Raw genomic sequence first — 18,645 nt, forward strand, 5'->3', positions numbered from 1 at the left:
CTGAATTAGTATACCCCAAAGTAACTAATTCTCATTCTAGGAGCAGATTCTTCTGAAATTTCATCTAACCCTGCTTTTGTATCTATTCCTACCAATAAGGTGGACACACGAATCCACACAGTGGAAAATATTTGTGACTCAAGGTAGCTTTTAATAGTCCATTTCATATTGAACCAGACGACTTATCATCAGTATGAAAAAGGACCTAAAGCCTGAACCAGTTTCCTACTTTTAGGAACAGACTTGGTCCTGTTCTCCTCAGTGGCTTTGGAAGGTGGTAAGAGAAGGCACTGGAGGTGACTCAGCTGCACCCTTTAGCTTCCTGGGACCCTGTCACAAACTATTTTTTTAGAAAGGATTGTTAGGCCTGCCTCTAAAGTGACGAGAGGAAAATACCCTGGAAGAAAACTTTTCAAGGAAAATTTCTGCTGAGTGGATTGATCTCGGCATGTCTGTATGCAACAGAAATGGAGGAAAGTTAATGATGTTGATGTTCCTTTAATTTCAAAGTCCTGTGCTATGCATTTTCACATTATTTCATCATCACACAACTATATTTAAGTAGTTATCACTTTAAGTGAGCTCCACTTGGCTAAAGATCTGAAACAGAGCCCCATTCAAAACTACAATTGGCTTAGGTCCAGGGTTGGTGCTCTTTATCACAACCTCCCCACAAGTAGTACTTCTGTTTGAAGACACACAGTAGAAATGAAGATTTTGAAAGAACACCTGGAAAATCTGTTACTCGGGGAATAGCCAAATATTTTTCAAGGTCCATTTGAAGATGCCCTCCTCTGGAATATCTTCATATCTGAGGAGAAGGAATAGACTCAAAAACTCTTACTGCTATGAATACTCAATTCGGTACTTCCTGATTACAGACTTGTATTGCCCATGCTGCTTTCCGGCTTAATTAGACTCTCCTAGGCAATTTATCAAGTACCTAGGAATAAGTGCTGAATGGGCAGCTAAGAAAACTGTACTCTAGGCCCGTCTATGTCACCAACTACCTGTATGAGACCTCCTTAGTTCTGCCTGACACAGTAGGTGCTTAATACCTGATATGATTAGTTGGGCTTAATGTTCTGTCAGCAGGGGCTTGGGTGTCCCTAACTTTTTAAAAAGCAACAACTTCCCTGGCGCAGCTGTAATTTTCGGGCCTTGCTGCCTGCCTCCTGTAGGGCAAACATACGAAGTTGGGGCCTGGGAACATCCTCTGAACAGTAGAAACGTTAGGGAAGATAAGCAATTAAGGCAATACAGCAAGGCGCTCATCTTTTAGACTTCACGATGACCACTTGGAGCATGCACTGTTAATAGTACTTTTACTTGTGCGGCGACCAAGATTCAGGTTGAAGAAAATTACCTGGCAACTCCCGCACCCTAGTCTCGGAACGCGCTTAAAAGACCCCGGGTCCCGGCTTATTTACAACCTGGCCCCGCCCCCGTCTCCAGCACGAGGGTCCCGCCCACTCATTTGCAAAGGGCGCGCCCTGCACGCGCCGGGCACTGGGCTTCTCCAGAACCCTTTCTGCCCCAAGCGCGTCTAGTTCTCGAGTGGGCGCGAGGTCTCCCCGGGGACTAAGCACGTGTTCGCTCCCGGCTTCACGACGGATAACAGACGGAGCGGCTGTCCCGGGAAGGCCGCACCCAATGGCGCTAATAGCCATAGGGGGTTCGGGGTCAGGTGGTGAAGAGGCGTCGTGCTCTCAGTCCTCCTAAATCCCCGCTTCTCTCCCCAACCCCTATGGGAGCGCGCCGAAGACCAACTCAAGCGAAACCGCGGGCGTCCCACCCCGCGCGGCCGCGCCTCGCCTCACGTTCGACGGGGGAGGCGGGACCAATCAGCGAGCTACGTCTCCCTTCCGATTCGAGGCCCCCGACGCGCGGCTCACACCCCGAGCTCCCCCGCGCGCCGATTGGCTGCGCGCGCCGCCGGTCCGGCTGAGAGGCGGAGCGGGCCGAAGGCAAAGAGAGGTGGGGAGGCGGTGGCCCGCGACTCCCCGCGCACCGCTCGGCCCCCGGCCCTTCCCGCAGCGCCCGGCCTCCTTCCTTCCCTCCTCCGCTCCCTCCGTCTTCCGTGCGCGCTCCGCGCAGCGCTCGGCCGGCGTGCCTCGCGCCCTAACGGGCGGCTGGGGGCGCCAATCAGCGGGCGGCAGGGTGCCAGCCCCGGGGCTGCGCCGGCGAATCGGCGGGGCTCGCGGCCCGGGGTGGGAGGCGGGTCTACCGCGCGGCAGCGGCGGCGGAGGAGCAGCGAGCTTGCAGCCCGCGAGTGCCGAGCGAGCCGCCCGGAGGTGGGTGCGCTGCGGCCGGCGGGCGAGGCGGAGAGCGGAAGCGGAGGTGGGCCGGCGGGTGAGGGCGCGGCCGTGCGGGCGCCGGGAGGGGCGGCGGGCGCGCGCCTGAGGGGAGGAGGGGCAGCGGGCGTCCCCACCCCCTCCTCCGCGGGCGGCGGCCGGGCCCCTTCCCCGCGCGCCCGCCCTCCCTCCCTTCTTTCCCTGTGCGCCGGGGCCGCCCGCCGGGCACGGGCCGGGGGGCGGGGGCTCTGGGGCCGAGAGTGTTGTCAGTTCCGCCTTCAATCGCCCATTCCCCTCTTCCCCTCCCAGCCCCCTCCATCCCATCGGAAGAGGAAGGAACAAAAGGTCCCGGGCCCCCCGGATCTGACGGGGCGGGACCTGGCGCCTCGGTGCAGGTAAAGCCTGGGCGCCCGCTGGCCTCGCAGGGGTGTGTTTGTGTGCGGCCGCCGCCGGCGTGTCACATGGCCACGGAGGGTGGGGGCTGGGTGTGGCGGGGCCGTGGGCGCGCGGGCCGGGGTCGGCGCCGGGGGAAGGGGCTCTGCGCCCCAGCCTAGCCCGGCCGGGCGGACTCCCTCTTCCCTTCCTTTGCGCGGCTCTCACGCTCGGCACTTTCTGGTTCTGATTTCCAAAGCCGAAGGGCCAGAGCTCTTGTTGCAGGAGTTGGGAAGCCGAGTTTGGAGCGTGTGCTACTTTGCTTCCACTTTTCCCCGTCCTGTAACCTTTGTTAACCATAATAGTCGTGGGTGCTGAATAGTTTGTGTACACTCACACAGACGCGCTCACGCTGATACTCTGCGGGGACCATCCTTAACGCACTTGTGAAAGTTGCTCGGTGGGTGCAGCCTATTAGATTTTTTTTTTTTTTTTAAATCACATGCCTTTAGAAAGCACGCTGATTGATTTCACCAATTTCAAACTTGGTTTTCAGAATGGCAGCTTGAATTACTTTGTTTTCTTCTGAGGAACACTGCCCTTAGGTCAGGTACTTTTGTCTTTTACTTATCCTTTCGTGGTTACGGTTTCCTTCTGATCCTTAAACAAAAGGAAAACAACACCTAGGTTGGTTTTGTTATTCCTTTTGACATAAAAGCTAAGTGCTACTCATTTGGTTGTCAATCAAAGCTTTATTTTAAAAATCCAGGTAAAACGAATTTGGAAGCAACATTTTTTTTTTTGTCAGTAATTTTGGATCATCCTAAATTGTGGCTTTTAAAAATTTTAAAACTATGTGTGTAAAACAGAGTAAACTTACGTGGAGTAATTTTCAAAAATGGTTCCTGAAATATGAATTGATTTCCAAAATTCCTTTTCATTTTCTCGCATGATTTCATATGAATTGAATGTATACCACTGATAAGCTCAAAGAAAGCCATTTAATAGGAACATAAATTTGCTGTTATGTTAAACATGTATTGGCTGTTATTTAACTTTTGATCCCTTTGTTTTAGAAGTTTCCTTTTTAAAGAGACGTGTTGGCCAACAGTTAAATGAAGTGTGAAAGTTTTTGATGTGAGAGTCAGTACAGCAAAAGTAGCAGAGATGGGAGGAATGTAAAATGGATTTCATGAAAGTATCAGTTTGAGAATTTTTTAATTTGCTTTAAGAAATGATATAGAATGTTTAAATAATTTTCTCTCAAAAGATCATTTAGCAAATGTTCACATTAAATTCAGAAAATAACACTGATTTTATTTTTAAAGTTCCTTAGTTTTTGCTATAATTTAGCTGTGGTAGTGGTAAATAGAAATAGTTCACTTATTTGGGCTTTTCTAAGGTGCCCACTTAAAGGCTTAATTTTAAAATCTTGTGGATTTATTTGAGTTTAGGGAAATTCATTGGCCAGGTTTAATTGATGTAGTGTGGTTGCAAACACCCACATATATAATATAATTTTTTTTGGTAAGAAATTGCTAGTACAGCGTGTTTTTTGTACTTTGTAGCTACACCTGTGATTTGACAGTATAGTTCTTCAACAAAATTTGTTTTATCAAGGTTGTAACTTACCTGTATCTAACTCTATACAACCTGTAAGGTTTGTGAAGTAATAGTCTCATAAGAAACTGCAGGGTAATTTCCTGATTGTGGTTTGTCAGGTGTGGTACATATTTTAACTCTGAAGTTAGAAGAGAGGGGATGGTTTAGTGTATTTCAACAGTTCTCCTTAACAGAAACAAAGGTTGTTTCTACTCAAAAGAGCAATAGGTGCCTTTTACATTTTCATATTGTAAATATTAGAATAATGTCATAGTCTTATTACTTCACATTGAGATTGAAGCTTTTATATTGTAAGTAAAACAATTTAGCTGTATAAACTGCTGGTTAAGGACCTTTTGAATTTTTATGTTTTGTAAATATTGTCAATTTTAAATTTTAGGTGTAAAAGTTTTCCTTATTGTTTGCTTTTGATTTTGTTGGTATTGTGCTTTAGAACTCCAGAAACTGTTTTGTAGCAGCATTTTTGTACAGGTGTTTGTGTAATGTATATAAAGGCTGTATATAGTGGAGTCTGGCAGATGGAGGTTTGTTCATACTCTTGGGACAAGAATCATTTTTAGAGGGTGGAAAGGGGCATGTGTTTTTAGATTCTTTGCCTTTTGGTAGGAGAGGTTTTTTTTGTTTGTTTGTTTGTTTTAAGGCCCTTTATTTCGGTAAGGGGAAAGATGCTTTCCACTAAGTATTACAAAGGTATATCAGAAAATGTGAAATTTAAGGATTTCAAAACAAGTTCAGAAGAGGATACACATTTATTTAACAAGTAATTTGTAGTTATTGGACAAATAGCATTTATTCATTTGAAACAGCTTTTTCTTTGTCAGGCCCTGGTCTAAGTAATAAAGCTTCTGACAGTAAACAAGTACACCTCTGTTCTTAATGGAATTAGGAAAGTAGTAACTTCTCACATCTCTTGCTTTAGTCCCCAGTGGTTAACATAAGAAAATTAATTGTATTAGTGTACAGATTGGAGAAGCATGCAGTAATTCATTATTGGGCCAATTCCTAAAATGTACTGCTTTCTGTCAAATGTACAGAAGTGGGGAAGATTTGAAATGTTAACAGTATCACTGGGAACAATTTGTGTTACACCTGTCACCATTTTTGCAGTCTGTATACTGAAGATAGGGCCAGTTTTTCAGAAAGGTGTTTGTTGGTGAACAGATGTGCAGTGGTGGAGCTAAGTTTGATAAAGCCTCCGTTTGGTTAACCATTGCCCTTTAGTTACAGAAAATGGTAAACGAAAGAAAGCAAACTTCAGTTAGTCAGGTTCCAGTGAAAGGATGAGGAGTAATACGTAAAAATAATTAAATCAAGAATAATTGGGTATCGATCTGATGTAGGGGAAATGCCTTGGATTTTGAATCTTAGGCTAATATGTGGCTTCTTGGTTTCAATAATGGGTAAATTACTTAATTCCAGAGTCTTATTTTCTGACTGAAAATGGAGCTAATGATGTCTTTTTCTTATGGTTATTATGAAGGTTCAGTATTCGTGGTTAAAGTACCTAGAACATTGCCTGAGACATAGGGCCTTCCCAAATAATCTCTTCCTCTCTTCTAGTTGTGGGTTTTTGTAATTTAGACTCTTTCTGATCTAAATGATTTGCCTACACTCTTATCCTTGACCTATTGTAAAAGGCTGTTGAGAAGCAGACACTAAGCAGCAAAGGCCTGGGGTAGCTAGACTGTCCCAGTCTTACCTTAAATTATAGGAGAGCCCTTGAGATCCTTAGTCAGAACTTGTTGGCCTTTATTAAAATGTTCCCAACAAGCAAAGTTTATCTGGCTTCTAAACCCACAGTAGATTAGAAACCAGTAGATTATGGGTAATGTGGGAACTTTTAATAGAGGTGTGGTGGGGAGTAGATAGGAGAATGGGGAACTGTTAGCTTACTGCCTAGTGTAAGGAAAAAAACAAAAACAAAAACAAATAACAGCTTGGTAAGGATAATAGAGGTAATCTACAAGACAAAAATATTCAAAGCTTGACTAGCATGTCTGGGGCCATGCAGTGCAGGACCAGACCTGAAAGTCTAGTAATGAATGTTCATCAATTAGCTTAAGTCATGTTTGGGAAAACCTTTTTAAGAGTGTAGTAATCTACGCAACATACTTCAGGTTATTATTCAGGATGATTAACCGAAGTTCTTAAGGGGTTAGAGCATTGTACTATAGCAAAGGCCTTATTTTATGAAAGATCCACAGTATACTGTGACCAAGATGTTTCACCTTTGTTTTGCCATTCAGAGAACCATGGTTCCAGACTGAAAAGTCTTCATGCTAGCCTCTAGTAGAAGGATGACCTTAGTGGTACAACACCCTGTGCCATAACTTTTCTTCAGAGTAAATCATTCTTTTTGTCAGTGTGCAGCAGTGTCACTTGCACATTTAGACAGAATGTGCTAGAGATTTCCAGGGTAGAGTAAGTGGGGACAGTTGGCCATAGTCTGTGTTGTGTCTTTTGCCCATTAGTAGTTTTGATAATTTATTTGGATCCTCCTTTTTCTTACCTCAGAGTTATTTTCTAGCTCATCTACTTAATCAAATAATTACTAGTGACCTTGAAATAGGTAGTCTTGGTTAGTTAAAAAAAAATGATTCATTTTTAGCAGTAGTACAGAAGCAGACAACCTTTTCCATTGAAGAATGCACAGAGGCTTATTGCTTATCACTGATCAATTTCGATTATTTCTAAAGATTGGTATAGTTACTTTTTTCTTATATGAAGAACTGTCTAAAATTTTAAATTCCTTTTAGGTATACATGACAGAGTGTATTTTGATGTATTATACATACATGGAGTATAACTTCCCATTCTTGTGGTTGTACATGATTTTGGTATAATTATGAGGCATTCAGTTAGGATATATTTCAGTGCTGATTCTAGATTTACATCTCAAAGGTAGCTTTCAACATCTATTCAGCAATTTGATGTAGAGAGAATATAATTTTTCCAAACCAGGTGGATTTAGACAATTACTACACTCTTAGACAATATCTCTAGTTTGGTCACATTAGCTAGACATATTAGGGTAATTCTGTGACTTCCCTGCTTGGCTCACATTCTGGAGTGTGAGTGATTCTGTTTAGTTAAAACTGAGCCATACTGTTAAGACAGGTGCTTGGTAATTTAGATATATATCTATGTTTGTACTCTTAAATCCTGACATGTTTTATTCTTACTAAAATTTGTGAATTTACTGTGAAGTTGTCACTAATTCTTCCCCATCTGTAATTTTTCAAAATCTAAGATTATGTTGGCCTCAGCACTGTGGAGCAGTGGAAAGTGAGTATAGACTTTTGTCTAGTTTGCATCTGAAAACTTGGGATTTCTTTGAATAATCTGCAATGCTCAATATCCTTCCTTTTTGGGGATAGTGTCAGGTTTAAGATATTTAATTAGTAAGGAAGAATAATTTTGAGTGAACCATTGGACATCCATGTGTTCATTACCTTGAGTCTCTTAGGTCAAAGAGGACATGATTGGAGGAAGTAGCATAGTAAGTCTGTGATCTCATAGTTTGCTTAAAAGTGAACTTCATTTTTCATGTGCAGCTACTTCCTAAAATTCTCTAAAGAGATAATGTTTAAGGTCTTGTAAGTATTAAGAAAGTGTTCCATCTTAATAACATTTTTCATTTCAGAATGTGGGGTGGTGAATCTGATGTGCAGTCCACTATATCAGGCTTATGAATGTACAATGGAAGCTGTGCCCACGCCTTTCCCCTTGTTCATGTTAGTTGGTTAATTGACCAATTTTCTTTTTCCTTTTTATTTTTTTAAAGTATCTTTATATTTTATTTATTTATTTATTTATTTATTTATTTATTTATTTATGTGGTGCTGAGGATTGAACCCAGGGCCCAGGGCCTCCGATGTGCTAGGCGAGCGCTCTACTGGTGAGCCACAATCCCAGCCCCTCAACTTTCTTTTAAAAAAAAGTTTTAGTATCAGCAGGGTCCGTCTGTGGCTTGAGGTTTGTGCATTGGCTACTTCTGTTCTAAAGTAATAATTTTCATATTTTTAAGCACATGCACATCTGTGCATATAGCAGCAACCAGAAAGCTTTAAGAGAAATGTTATGCAGAACTGCAAACTATAAAAAGATAAAAAATAAAACTTTTTTGTGGGAGGATATAAAGCTTTTTTGGGAGGGGAAATGGGCCGATGCAGTAGCACTGGGTGATCATGATAGTTTTCTCATTCTAGCACCGAGGAAGTCTTTGAAGCACCACTGGGGAGCATTAGGCCTTAGAGAAGTCTGCTGTATCTAACTGGGGCTGCTGGCCACATGTGGCTGTTTCACACTTGACATGCAGCTACTGTGACTCAGGAACTGATGTTAAATTTTATTAAGTTTTAATTCATTTTAATCTAAGTTTAGAGAGCCATATGTGGCTAATGGGTGCTGTAACAGCACAGTTAAAGGACATTTCCATCATCATAGAAAGTTCTGTTGGACAGTGCTACTCTAGACTTAATGAAATTTTTACAGCCTGAGGACCTAACTCACATGACTTGATGCGGGTGCCAGGTCTGTTTAGAGAGGCAAGATGACTGGGAGTTCAAAGGGCCATTGGGGTGCTTAATACTCCTGTTGATTTGAGTCTGGACCTGGGTAGTCTTGTGATGAATGATTATTTATAATCTGGGAATGATAAATCAATATGTAAGTTGTATGTTTACAAGCTGATCATAGAGCTACAGATGCCGCTGTAGCTACAGCTGATCATAGAGCTACAGATAGATGTCTTTCACCTTTCACCTTTCATTAAAGACATATAGTAGTCTGAACTACTTGCTTCTATGGTTAAATACAGACTCACATTAGATTTTGACAGTTCATAAAGTTGAGCACATGAATGTTTTCTGTTTGCTTTTGTTTAAAAGGCACATATTATCCATTGTTCACCATGGGGCCAACTTAGTTTTCCAGTTGGCAGTGTCTTTCCTTACTAGCTTACAACTTTGGAAAGAACATAGTTACAGTGAGAATTGAGAAATCTGTTTTTTTTTTTATTAGACTTTATGTGTTGTGATTTTTTTTAATGCTGCTTATTGTTCCGATTACCTATGATTTTTTGACTAATAGTTGTGAAATTTCAGGTCTTCACTGATACATTGTATCTCTGTGTGTTTGGACATAGATGGTCAATAATCTAATATAGTAACTTTATATTCTTTCCAGGGAAATTGTAGATGTTCTGTGAGGCAGTACCATCATATTTTCAAGTATTTTATGTTGACTATGAATTATTTAATTTTTTTTCCCCTGAAACGAAAATTCCCGTAGTTATTTGGGGAATATTTTGTTATTTTTGTACAACTTGAATATATTTGAAACTTCTTTTCCCTCTATCCGTTTTCAAAGGTATTTGCTTTCTGTATTTTCTGTTTATAATTTCAACTCTGTGAGGCATTTTTGCTAGTCTTTCTCGTGCTCCTCTTCCCACTGCTGTTCCAGATGAGCTGCCAGGTTTACCAGGTTTAGCAGTCTTTTCTCAATGACAGTACTACTTGGATCAGTGTTTGTCATTATTGACTAAATTTCTTTTCCTTTTTTTTTTTTGTATTGGGGATTTAACCCAGGAGTGCTTTACCACTGAGTCACATCCCCAGTCCTTTTTATTTTTTGAGACAGGCTCTCACCAAGTTGCTTAGGGCCTCACTGAGGTGTTGAGGCTGGCCTTGAACTTGTGATCCTCTTGGCTGGATTATAGGCCTACATCACCATATCTAGCATTGACTAAATTTCTAAAGTGAGACAAACAAATGTGCTAGAACAGACATAGATTAGGCCCATTCCTCTTTCTGCATATACATATAAATATTAGATAAAATATATGTAAAGTCTTCTCTTTCGTCTGAGAGATTTTTTACTGGTTGCCTGTGCATCTGATAGACAGCAGTCATCCTGGGAACCCTTCGCTTTGTAGCATAGATTTTCTTCAGTTTTCACCTGTGTTAAACCTCGTAATCTTCTTGGTTTACTCCTTTTTTTCCCCTCACGAAACACATTTTTTCAGGACTTTTCCTTTCTAGAGAGTGTGGGGTTAAATATTTGGAGATATCACATGGTTGAAAGTGACTTATTCCACCCTAACTGGGTCATAGGAGTTTAGAAGTAACTTCTTTTTTTCTTCTCAGCATTATGAAGACATTGCTGTATTGACTTCACTTACAGTGTTACTGTTGAAAAACCAAAGCCATTCTGATTCTTTTCTATATGACCTATTTTTTCTCCCTGAAAACTTCAGGTTCTGCCTTTGTCCTCAGCTTTCTGAGGTTTCACTGCTACTTGCGTTGATACAGGTGGGCTTTCTTCCCTTGTACCAGGGGCTTGATGGGCCCTTTTCTTTTGGAAACTTATGTCTTTAAGTTCAGGATGTTTTTCTCAATTAGACTCCCCTACTCTTCTTTATCTCTTGATGTCTTTTTGGTACTCCTATCTGGGCACTTGATAGCTCAAACTGATCCTCCAGTTTTCTTCACCTTTCTTTACTGTTTTTCTTTTTTCTTTACTACTTTCTGGGAGGTTTTCTATACTTAATTTTTTGCCTCTAATATTGCTTTTTTTTTTTTTTTTAAGTACTATTTCTGCTGTCATGAGCTATCTGGCTTCCTAAGAAGCTGTTCTTTAGTCTATGATGCTTCTTGGAGCATACTGCTCTTGTTTCAATGTTGCTTTCTTTTTCTTATTGTACTGACTGTATTGATGATTAAAAAAAAAGGTACCCCCTTTCTGTAGTCTCATTTTTTGAAATTGTTTTTTCTGTTTTTGTTTGTGATTTTTCCTCAAGATAACTGAATCTTTAATTAGGAGTTAAACTAAGCAGGAACTGGAGATGTGGGTGAGGCTGTCTCCTTTCATTTTCATTGTAGCAGGATCTTAGTGGGCTGTTTGTTGGTAAACTCTCAATATTAGTATCTGTATTATTTCTCCTGGGTTACTCAGGCACCCTAGTCTTGGTCTGACTAGGTAGAGGTCTGGCTGCTGGTATTTGGGAAACAGAACCCAGCAGGAGAAGGGGGTTGGGAATCTGCATTGTATACCGGATGCTTATATTCTTTTACTCTTGTTTCTCTTCCTAATGATGGCTAGGCAACCTTCTAGTCCAGGGATACTATTTGTTCCTTCTGCAGGGAATAAACATTAGGCTAGGGGCGGTCACCCAGAGAGAGTGGGGGGGGGGTAGGGGAGTGGATCTAAAGATATAATTCCTTTTCAAATAGCTCTTAATCAGTTCTGCCCATTTTATCTCCTCCTGCCTCTTGACTCCTAGTTCTGTTATAACTGGTTTTTTTCAGTTCAAACATTTTGAGGATTCTGTTAATCAGGATGTTTCTCAGCTTTCCCAACAGCTAGCCTAGAGGAGTTAATATTCTCTGATTTGTTTGCAGTTACTGTTTATTCATTTTTCCAGCTATCTGAATTTTATTTTAGTTTTTTCCTTACCTCTTTTTCTTATCTTCAGGAGATTGTTTTCTTTTTAAGTTTCTTTACTGTGTGGTTCTTGCTGGACTGTCCAGGCTGGTCTTGAGTTTGTGGACTAAAGTTGTCCTCCCACCTCAGGCTCTGGAGTAGCTGGAATTGATGATAGCCAGATAACCTCCCATTCCAGGGATACTGTTTTACCTTCTGCCTGGTTCCTTTATTATGACTTTTATTTTATTTATTATGATTTTTAAATAGGCTCATATCTTCACCTACAACCCATTGTTAAGTCCAGGTTTTCCATTAGGAAAATTATGAGTAACCTTCTGAAGAATTGAAATAGAATGTATAATTCCACATCATTGAGGGTGAGGGGATGGAAAGGAGGAAATTTTTGATTATAAAGTAGGGAAGGAGAAAAAAGATGCATAAGAATTAGGAAACACAAAATAAGATAGAAAATAAGCAGGTATCTCCATATGCCCCATATATAATTCTGTAATTACAAAAATTATATGTAAATAACAGATTACATTTATTAAATTAAAAAATTTCAAAATTCAACTAAATGCTTTTTATTAGTACAGGTTGGGTATCCCTTATCTGAAAAGTTTGGAACCATAGTATGTAAGAATTTTTTACAGAGTTTGGAATGTTTTTATATATGTAGATTTCTTGGGGAACAAAACCCAGATCTAAATATAAAATTTATTTCTTTTTCATATATGCCCTATACACATAGCCTGAAGTTAATGTTATACACTGTTTTCAGTGTGCTTGCATTTTGATTATGACAAAATATGAGGTCAGGTGTGAAACTTTTTTTGTAGCATCACATTGGCCAGAAGATTGGAGCATTTTGGATTTTTGGATCAAAGATACTCTATTTGTAAAGACACCCCAAGAGTAGAGGAATAGAAAAGATATACTAGGTGTGATCATAAGTTCAAATTTACAGAATTTTAAGGATAAATATACAAATCATAGTAGGAAATTTTAATGTACCTCCAAGTAAATTAAAGTAGGTTAGAAAAATTACATGAGAACTGGGTGTATAGCTCAGTGTTTCTGAAGTTCTGGATTCAATCCTCATCATCCAAAACAAAACAAAAACACAACAAGGTATACAAGATTGTACAGTTAGCAGGCACCCAGTAATTGAGAAGATGTATTCTTTGAAATACTCATAGAATTTTACAAAAATTGATTATGTTCTAGACACTTCCAAGTGCTGTCATTTGAAAATACCTTACAAATTATTTCCTTGGATCCCAGTGCAGAAAAGTTAAGTAACATAATCGGAGGCTAGCAATGAAATCTCCAAATTTCTAGTTGTAGTAAATACACATGCTATGTATATTTATGGGATGAGGAGCAACTCAGTGAAAATAAAATAAATACTTAGACTAGAATGATGAAAATGTTATCCCCATGAAAGTTGGAATAGGGCTGGAGATGAAGCTGAATGGTTGAGTGCTTGCCTACTGTACATAAGGCCTTGAGTTCAATCCCCAGCACTACAAAAACAAAAAAACAAAAAGAAAAGGACTTTGGGATGTGGCAACAATGCAGTTGCCTGTATGAGAAACTTAGGACCTGAAGTATTTTGTAAGTAAGTAACTGAAAATTAATGACTGACCATATGATGAATTAGAAAAAAATTTAGAATGTAATGAGTTAGGAAAAGAAAGGAAATAATAATGTTGAAAGCAGTTAATAAAACAGACAATAGATCAACTAGACCAAAAGTGCTAAATTTAAAAGACTTAATTTTCCAAGGTTGATAGAGAAGAAGGTACAAATTGTTAGAAATGAAAAGAGGTATTCTTGCAGACAAATAAAGAATACTGAGTACAGCTTTAAATTCCTTTCAATTTGGAAACAATTTCTAGCAAAATAATATTTTAATAAGAAATAGAAATTTGGTTTAAGAACTTAATTCTTTGTTAGAAATATTCTAAAATATCTCAAAACAAAACACCAAACACTAATTGAAAACTCCAGATGGGTAAGAACTGTCAAGCAGGATTTAGTTATTCCAATCTTATATAAAATGTTATAGAAAATAATAGAAAAAAGTCATTTTTCCAGGCTACCATAATCTTGATTCTCCAACCAGATAGTCACAGGGGGTACATAGGTTTCAGGTACATAGAGGTCACATCTCACTAATGAAAATTGTATGTAACTGTTAGCATTAACTCAAAAGTATTATGACTAATTAGGTTTTGTTTTAGGAAGGTAAGGATGATTAAACAGAAAACCTGTAAATGAAATTTATCACATTAACACCTAAGAAAATCCATTTGATAATCTTGATGGAAGAAAAGCATATGATAAAACAGAATTTGTTGATGACAGAAATTCTTAGAAAACTAGAAATATAAAAGTATGAAAGAAAGTTAAGAAAACAGAAGATTACAAATGGTGGAATTCCACTTATGAATTTCCATGACAGGTAAAATTAAGATGTGTTAAAAATGGTATCAGTGGTACATAGGATAGGAAAGTTTGGTTGAAAAAAGATGCAAGGGGACTTTGTAGGATGATGGGACTGTTCCCTGTCTTGATTGGAATGCTGGTTATATGCATAGAAATATTTGTCAGAATTCATCAAACTGCAAACTTAACATCTTTGCATTTTACAGTATGTAAGTTATACCACAATAAAATTAATTTTTAAAAAGCCAGCGTATGAATCAGTGCATCTGTGTGCATGCAACTAATAAAATTTAAATTTAAAATGTAAGTGATTTAAAGTGACAATTCAAAGTAGAAAATATTTGGAAGAAAACCAAAACATGCATGGGACCTTAATGGAGAAAATTTTCAGACTCTTGTAATTCATAAGAAGAGATGCTTGTGTTCATGGGAAGACTATATCATAAAGATGTCTGTTTTCCTCTATTTATTTATAAATTCATTGTCATTCCAATTAAAATGCAAGCAGGTGAAAGGGAATTCACTTTGTTAGATGTCAGTCCTAGTATATAGCTTTAGTGGTGAAGACATGATGGTAGGCTGGGGTTGTTGCTCAGTGGTAGAGTACTCGCCTCTCATGTTTGAAGCCCTGGGTTTGACTCTCAGCACTACATAAAAATAAATTAAATAAAGGTATCATGTCCATCTTCTACTCAAAAAAAAGACATGATGGTATGTATCTGCCTCAGATATATGAATAGAGTAAAATGAACTTAGAAACACAAGTAGTATCATAAATCAATAGGGGAAAGTTTCAATACATGGTGCTGATGCACTATGATATAGGTGTTGGGGAGAAGAAAGATAACCTCACACTATACATGAAAAAAAAAATTCCCAAGTAGGTTAGATAACTAAAGGTAAAAAAGCAAAATGTTAGCCTGTGACTTGTAGAATATCACAGCATGTAAAAGGATTTTTTATGAAGATGCAAATGTTCATAACAAGATTAAAATAATTTCAGCATTAAGAGGAAATACTAAATATACAAAAGGCCATCAAAAGTCACTTGCTGACTGAAACTATGTAGCATGTATAATTGACATGTGACAAAAACTGAATTAATTAAAGTGTTCTCTTTTCTAATTGGGTATGGGGGCACATGCCTGTAGTTAGGTTGAAGTGAGAGTATCATTTGAGCTCAGAAGTTTCAAGTGCAGCAGCCTGGGCAACATAGACCGTGTCCCAACTCCCATGCCCCCCGCCCCCCAAAAAAGGCCCTACTTTCTGTTTTTCGCTTTATTTCATTTTTTACAGATATGTCTCAGGGTCAACTACATTGATTTCGTGCTCACTAATGGTTCAAGATCCTTAGTTTAGAGAAATAGTGTACTACATTTGTGTAAATGTCTTTTTTAAAGGGTGTTTGTGTGTGTGTGTGTGTGTGTGTGTGTATGTACTAGGTTGCCATCTAAAACATATTTCTCATTATGGGGCTCTTTTGGATAAAAAATTGGAAAGTTTCTGCATTAGAACAGCTTTCACACAGAGTTTAAAACTATATACAAGACTGTTCATGACAGCTTGTGAAAGTGGAAAACTGGAAATCTAATAGTCATCAAGAGGAGAAGGGACAGTGGGCTATGACATAGTCTTATGATGGAATGCTGTATGTTAGCTAAAATGTATGACCAGGATTTAGGATCATATAGATATGAGCATGGATTGTTATAATACTGAGTGAAGAGAGCGCAAATTGACATCAACATTATTAAATGTTCATTTAAATTTACAAAGTGTGCAAAACTTTAATATTTGGATATACCATGTACAAAATGCTAACCATGGCAAAACATCAGGATAGTGGTTATCTTTGGGAAGTAAGCCAGAGGGAAATGGGTACAGAAAAGTATACATACATAGGGGACTTTAGCTGTGTCTTTACTTCTGACATCTGATCAAATACCACAAAATACTAAGATTTGACAGCTGGGTGGAACATCATGTATATTCAACATAATTATTATTGAAATACCTAATATTTATTTATTTTGGGTGCTGGGGATTGAACCCAGGGCTTCGAGTATGCTGAACAAATATTCTACCACTGAGCTATGCCTCCAACCCCTTAGTTTGTTTTAATAAACCTCTCATTCATAGTACAAAGTTCCTGGAGAAATAGATTTAACCAGGTGTGTGAGAACTTCATGGAAAAGTTATATAACTAATTAATATTAAGTCCAAAATAAATGGACACATCACTTTTTTGTAATATAAATGTTAGATGTCACAAATATTTAGTTCTCTACAAATTAATGTAAATTAATGGCATTTTCAATGAAAGTTCTATAGATTTTTTGGGGGGGGCACTTAACTTGCTAAACTTAACCAATAATACATATTTTGAAAACTGAGGGGGGCTCACCCTGACATATGTTAAGGCTAACTAGAAAGCAGTACTAATTAAAATTCTGTGATACTGGTGTTAAGTGTGAGTATATCAATGAACAGAACAGAAAGCCCACAATCAGACCTTTATTTAATAGGGATTTGATAAGTGACAGGAATGACTATTCATTATTGCAAGTAACCTTTATTAACAGTGCTAGTAAAATAGGCTATTCTTATGGGATTTGATTAGATCACCGTTTATTTCTGAAAACAAAATTTCATACAAGAAATCTACATGTGAACAATAATATCTAGAGTAAATTCTCTTTATAAAGTCAAAGTATCCTTTGTGCCTCAAAGTTCTTATTTGTCAAGAATGGTAACCTGGATTGGGTTTGTGGCTCAGTAGTAGAGCACTCACCTAGCACACTGCAAGGCCCTGGGTTTGATCCTCAGCACCACATAAAAACAAATAAATAAATAAAGGTATTGACAACTTACAACTAAAAAATAAATATTAAAAAAAAAAAAGAATAGTAACCTACCTCCCCTTGGTGCTTGGGACATTGCAGTGAGTTTGTTTACTGGACCTTTACACTAGAGGAATAAATGTTTATTACTACATTGGGGGTCAAAATGGGATTTTGTTCCTATTTAAAATCAAAGTGGTATCATAAAACATTTAGATTAAAATATAAATTTCAGTATTACAGAAAATGGAAAATCATTCTAAGAATTTGAAGAGTTATAACATATTCAGTGTTGTGGTATCAAAAGTACCACAGTTGAAGACTGCAGAGAATATGAACTGTTTAAAAAACTGTTTTATCCTCCTGGATAAAAGCATGTACAAAACTGTTTAATAAAACATGAAGAGAATACTATATATGAAACTGTTAAAAGTTGTTAATAACTTGAAGGCTTTAGAAAATCAGAATAGTCAGACCTCTTACCTAATTGAAACTTTCCAGTGAGTAATCTGAGAATCCCAGTTTTACTAAGGTGGTGTTTGATAAGCTTTCTGATTCAGCAGTAAAGATTAAAGTCTTCCTGTTCTTTTGAAACCTGCATTATATAAGTCATTTATTGCTGGAAGTAGAAACAATTAGCATCTGAACTTCGTTACTGCAGAAGTTGAAAAAAAATAACTGAGTTTGCTGCCACGCTATTGCAGGAAAACTGTATCTTCTATTAATGACTCATTCACATTTTTGTAACAATTTACTTAATATAAATCTAATTTTCTTATTCCATTTGTCTTCAACATATTGTTTGCTTTTCCTTGTCAACCTACATCCAGTCTATTTACATTTTAAACATTGGCTAAATATAATACTTATTTAAAATAAATGTTCATAGCAGTTGAAAAATATTAGCTTTATTGACAAGTTATTTTATGATAATTTATAAATTGTCTAGAGATAATTAGATGTAAAGCAGCCATGATTACTAAGATAGGAAAATTTAAGAATCTGAACTATGTGTTTACTTAGTTCCAAGTTGGTTAAAACTGATGTTAAGACATAGTGCATTGAAATCACATGGTGTGGTGGGTCATGTGGTCATTCAGATGATCTAGTGTAAGCTTAAACTTTTTTCATTTCCATGAAGAAAATTTTTAAAGGTTTAAGAGAAAAGTTTTAGATCCCTAAAAATGTGACTCGACTTCTAAGAACCATTTCTTCAAACAAAAGTATATCAGAAATTAAATTCTTTCTGATGCTGGGAGTCCCTTTATTTTTATTGATAATACAAACATTTAATTTTCATTCATTTTGTTAGGCTAAATTCTTCTGGCTGGAATAATTGAGCCAAAAATATAGGCACTTTTAGGTGGATTCTTTTTGTATTTTGCTTTCTGTCAGTTTTTCACAGGAAGCAGAGATCCCTCACACTAGCTCCCCAAGAGTATCAATTCTAAGAATAAAGTTGACATGGAGCAGGGAGCAGGCCAGAACAGTCTGAGAAACAAAGCCCAGACTGGCTGCTCTGCTTTTCTTCAAGATTCAGTTGCCTCTGTCTGACTTGGGCACACTCTTTGCACTGACTAGTGTCTTTTCCTGAGTCTATTGTAGTTCATGCCTTCTAGCCATGGGATGGACACAGCCCC

The 18,645-nt window shown here is 38.4% G+C and overlaps 1 protein-coding gene across 6 annotated transcripts in view; it reads left to right on the forward strand.

Annotated features, from left to right (window-relative positions):
- Nucleotides 1-2,216: 2,216 nt before the first annotated feature.
- Nucleotides 2,217-18,645, forward strand: part of Smad2 (SMAD family member 2) — an 87,285-nt gene continuing 70,856 nt past the window's right edge. For 3 of the 6 annotated variants that reach the window (XM_077792171.1, XM_026393772.2, XM_077792172.1), the window contains exons 1-2: nt 2,254-2,340; nt 2,604-2,689. The gene's annotated coding sequence lies outside the window, so the exon portion shown is untranslated. Of the gene's footprint in view, nt 2,341-2,603; nt 2,690-3,231; nt 3,277-18,645 lie in introns of those variants that run through there. The other 3 variants (XM_026393771.2, XM_026393773.2, XM_026393775.2) reach the window with 3 other exon arrangements.

Source organism: Urocitellus parryii, chromosome 13, assembly GCF_045843805.1.
Source record: "Urocitellus parryii isolate mUroPar1 chromosome 13, mUroPar1.hap1, whole genome shotgun sequence".
NCBI classification, from domain to species: domain Eukaryota; kingdom Metazoa; phylum Chordata; class Mammalia; order Rodentia; family Sciuridae; genus Urocitellus; species Urocitellus parryii.